At 45.8% G+C, this 5000-nt stretch overlaps 1 protein-coding gene across 2 annotated transcripts in view; it reads right to left on the bottom strand.

The window, feature by feature from the left end:
• Positions 1 to 5000, bottom strand: part of numb (NUMB endocytic adaptor protein) — a 111371-nt gene that overhangs the window by 52643 nt on the left and 53728 nt on the right. The window lies entirely within an intron of this gene.

Raw genomic sequence — 5000 nt, 5'->3', positions numbered from 1 at the left:
AGTCCTTACCTTTAGTGAACTCTCTCTCTCTCACACACACAGCCTGTGACCTCCGCCCAACCACCAGCTCCCTATTTTTATTTTTATTTTTTATTTCACCTTTATTTAACCAAGTAAGCCAGTTGAGAACAGGTTCTCCCTACACCCTCGACCCTGTCAGTCTGTCCCACTAGGGTAGGACACAGCTTTCCCACTAGGGTAGGACACAGCTTTCCCACTAGGGTAGGACACAGCTTTCCCACTAGGGTAGGACACAGCTTTCCCACTAGGGTAGGACACAGCTTTCCCACTAGGGTAGGAACACAGCTTTCCCACTAGGGTAGGACACAGCTTTCCCACTAGGGTAGGACACAGCTTTCCCACTAGGGTAGGACACAGCTTTCCCACTAGGGTAGGGACACAGCTTTCCCACTAGGGTAGGACACAGCTTTCCCACTAGGGTGGGACACAGCTTTCCCACTAGGGTAGGAACACAGCTTTCCCACTGGGTAGGGACACAGCTTTCCCACTAGGGTAGGAACACAGCTTTCCCACTAGGTGGGACACAGCTTTCCCACTAGGGTAGGACACAGCTTTCCCACTAGGGTAGGACACAGCTTTCCCACTAGGGTAGGACACAGCTTTCCCACTAGGGTAGGACACAGCTTTCCCACTAGGGTAGGACACAGCTTTCCCACTAGGGTAGGACACAGCTTTCCCACTAGGGTAGGACAAAATTCCGTTAACTTACCCTAAATTCCCCAGAAAATACTGGTTGGAAAATTCCTGAAATCAGGATGGAATGAGCAGGAAATGCAGGAATGCTCCCACCAGGATTTATGGAGAAAACAATGCTGGGAATTCCACTAGTTTAGAACCTTCTGTGTCATGATGATCTGATATCCTCATATCATAGGGCAGAAACCAACTACCACATCTATAGTGACGGGGGAAGATTTTTTGGTTGTTGATATTTACATATCAGAATTTGACGATACATACAGTACCAGTCAAAAATGTGGACATACCTACTCATTCAAGGGTTTTTCTTTATTTTGGACTATTTTCTACATTGTAGAATAATAGTGAAGACATCAAAACTATGAAATACCACATATGGAATCATGTAGTAACCAAAAAAGTTTTAAACAAATCAAAATATATTTTAGATTTTAGATTCTTCAAAGTAGCCACCCTTTTCCTTGATGACAGCTTCGCACACTCTTGGCATTCTCTCAACCAGCTTCATGAGGTAGTCACCTGGAATGCATTTCAATTAACAGGTGTGCCTTCTTAAAAGTTAATTTGTGGAATTTCTTACCTTCTTAATGCGTTTGAGCCAATCAGTTGTGTTGTGACAAGGTAGGGGTGGTATACAGAAGATGGTATTTTTCCAAATAGGGCTAAGTCCATATTATGGCAGGAAAAGCTCAAATAAGCAAAGAGAAACACCAGTCCATCATTACTTTAAGACATGTATTTGTATTCATTATGCCAAGGCAGCTGCTACTATTCCTGGGGTCCAGCAAAATTCAGGCAGTTATACAATTAAGAAAACATTACAATACATTCACAACACACTAAGTGTGTTCCCTCAGGCCTCTACTCTACTACCACATATCTACAACACAGAATCCATGTGTACGTGTGTGTATAGTGCGTATGGTATCATGTGTGTGTGTATGCATGTGTCTGTGCCTGTGTCTCTTCACAGTCCCCGCTGTTCCACAAGGTGTATTTCAATCTGTTTTTTTAAATCTAATTTTACTGCTTGCATCAGTTTCCTGATGTGGAATAGAGTTCCATGTAGTCATGGCTCTATGTAGAACTGTGCGCCTCCCATAGTCTATTCTGGACTTGGGGTCTGTGAAGAGACCTCTGGTGGCATGTATTGTAGGGTATGCATGGGTGTCCGAGCTGTGTGCCAGTAGTTCAAACAGATAGCTCGGTGCATTCAACATGTCAATACCTCTCACAAATACAAGTAGTGATGAAGTCAATCTCTCCTCCACTTTGAGCCAGGAGAGATTGACATGCATATTATTAATGTTAGCTCTCTGTGTATATCCAAGGGCCAGCCGTGCTGCCCTGTTCTGAGCCAATTGCAATTTTCCTAAGTCCCTCTTTGTGGCACCTGACCACACGACTGAACAGTAGTCCAATATTTAGGAGTAATTTATTCCTTGCCATCCACTCTGAAACTAACTGCAGCTCTTTGTTAAGTGTTGCTGTCATTTCAGTCGCTGTGGTAGATGACATGTATAGTGTTGAGTCATCCACATACATAGACACTCTGGCTTTACTCAAAGCCAGTGACATGTCGTCTGTAAAGATTGAAAAGATTAAGGGGCCTGGACAGCTGCCCTGGGGAATTCCTGATTCTAAATGGATTATGTTTGAGGGGCTTCCATTAAAGAACACCCTCTGTGTCCTGTTAGACAGGTAACTCTTTATCCACAATATAGCAGGGGGTGTAAAGCCATAACATACGTTTTTTCAGCAGCAGACTATGATCGATAATGTCAAAAGCCGCACTGAAGTCTAACAAAACAGCCCCCCCAATCTTTTTATCATCAATTTCTCTCAGCCAATCATCAGCCATTTGTGTAAGTGCTGTGCTTGTTGAATGTCCTTCCCTATAAGCATGCTGAAAGTCTGTTGTCAATTGGTTTACTGTGAAATAGCATTTTATTTGGTCAAACACAATTTTTTCCAGAAGTTTACTAAGTGTTGGTAACAGGCTGATTGGTCGGCTATTTGAGCCATTAAAGGGGGCTTTACTATTCTTAGGTAGAGGAATGACTTTTGCTTCCCTCCAGGCCTGAGGACACACACTTTCTAGTAGGCTTAAATTGAAGATATGGCAAATAGGAGTGGCAATATCGTCCGCTATTATCCTCAGTAATTTTCCATCCCAGACAACAATTTAAAAACAATTTTCACCCCTTCCACACTTTACAATGCTTGTCTTTCATAATTTGATCAGATATATTTTGATGGGGCCTCCCGAGTGGCGCAGTGGTCTAAGGCCCTGCATCGCAGTGTTAGCTGTGCCACTAGAGATCCTGGTTCGAGTCCAGGCTCTGTCGCTGCCGGGAAACCCATGGGGCGGCGCACAATTGGCCCAACGCCGTCCAGGGTAGGGGAGGGTTTGGCTGGCAGGGATGTTCTTGTCCCATCGCGCACTAGCGACTCCTGTGGCGGGCCGGGCGCAGCGCACGCTGACTCGGTCGCCAGGCGTACGGTGTTCCTCCGGCACATTGGTGCGGCTGGCTTCAGGGTTAAGCGGGCACTGTGTCAAGAAGCAGTGCGGCTCTGTTGGGTTGTGGGTTCTGTAACTACCAATTGGATACCACGAAAAAGGGGGTAAAATAAAAATAATAATAAATGATATATGTGTAGTGTCAGCGTTTGTTGCTGGCATGTCATGCCTAAGTTTGCTAAGCTTGCCAATGATACACACACTACATTCAACTCCAGTCCTGGTACAGTCAACTCCAGTCCTGGTTCACACACTACATTCAACTCCAGTCCTGGTACAGTCAACTCCAGTCCTGGTTCACACACTACATTCAACTCCAGTCCTGGTACAGTCAACTCCAGTCCTGGTTCACACACTACATTCAACTCCAGTCCTGGTACACACACTACATTCAACTCCAGTCCTGGTAGAGTCAACTCCAGTCCTGGTAGAGTCAACTCCAGTCCTGGTACAGTCAACTCCAGTCCTGGTACACACTACATTCAACTCCAGTCCTGGTACAGTCAACTCCAGTCCTGGTTCACACACTACATTCAACTCCAGTCCTGGTACAGTCAACTCCAGTCCTGGTTCACACACTACATTCAACTCCAGTCCTGGTACAGTCAACTCCAGTCCTGGTTCACACACTACATTCAACTCCAGTCCTGGTACAGTCAACTCCAGTCCTGGTTCACACACTACATTCAACTCCAGTCCTGGTACACACACTACATTCAACTCCAGTCCTGGTAGAGTCAACTCCAGTCCTGGTACAGTCAACTCCAGTCCTGGTACAGTCAACTCCAGTCCTGGTACACACTACATTCAACTCCAGTCCTGGTACAGTCAACTCCAGTCCTGGTACACACACCATTGAGTTACATTATCTATTCTTAGATACTTCAGGATGATTTGGACATGAAGCGTGAAAATGCTAATATAGGTACAAATGACATGCATTGGATTTGTGCAATAAATGCTAAAAAGTTAGCAATTGAAACAGTGGACAACAAAATCAGTGCATGGATTGCTGTTATACCTTGTCCATAGACTGCTTACAGTGTAAGGAAACCAATGTCATTTGGGTGAACTGAGGTCTCGCAAGTGGCGCAGTGGTTTAAGGCACTGCATCGCAGTGCTAGCTGTGCCACTAGAGATCCTGGTTCGAATCCAGGCTCTGTTGTAGCCGGCCGCGACCGGGAGACCCATGGGGCGGCGCACAATTGGCCCAGCGTCGTCCAGGGGAGGGAATGGCCGGCAGGGAGGTAGCTCAGTTGGTAGAGCATGGCGTTTGCAACACCAGGGTTGTGGGTTTGATTCCCACGGGGGCCCAGTATGTAAGTCGCTCTGGATAAGAGCGTCTGCTAAATTACTAAAATGTAAATGTAACTATCCCTTCAACATTGAGGGGGGGGTTCTTTAAAAAAGAAATCACTTAGAACAGCACCATCTAGTGGTCAGAACCTGGTAATATCAGGATGTAGGCTAGGACATAAACCTAACAACTTTGATTACTAACGTCTCTGAACAGGGCAAAAAAACAGACACAGAGAACTGATACTATAGTTGTTGGGGTGGTATTGGCATGGGGCGTAGCCACGGTACTATAGTTACTGAGACTATGGTGGTATTGGCATGGGGTGTGGGGCGTAGCCACGGTACTATAGTTACTGAGACTATGGTGGTATTGGCATGGGGTGTGGGGCACAGCCACGGTACTATAGTTACTGAGACTATGGTGGTATTGGCATGGGGTGTGGGGCACAGCCACGGTACT

The sequence above is a fragment of the Coregonus clupeaformis genome, chromosome 29 (assembly GCF_020615455.1).
Source record: "Coregonus clupeaformis isolate EN_2021a chromosome 29, ASM2061545v1, whole genome shotgun sequence".
Taxonomy (NCBI): domain Eukaryota; kingdom Metazoa; phylum Chordata; class Actinopteri; order Salmoniformes; family Salmonidae; genus Coregonus; species Coregonus clupeaformis.
This window is presented reverse-complemented; position numbering and strand designations above follow the sequence as displayed.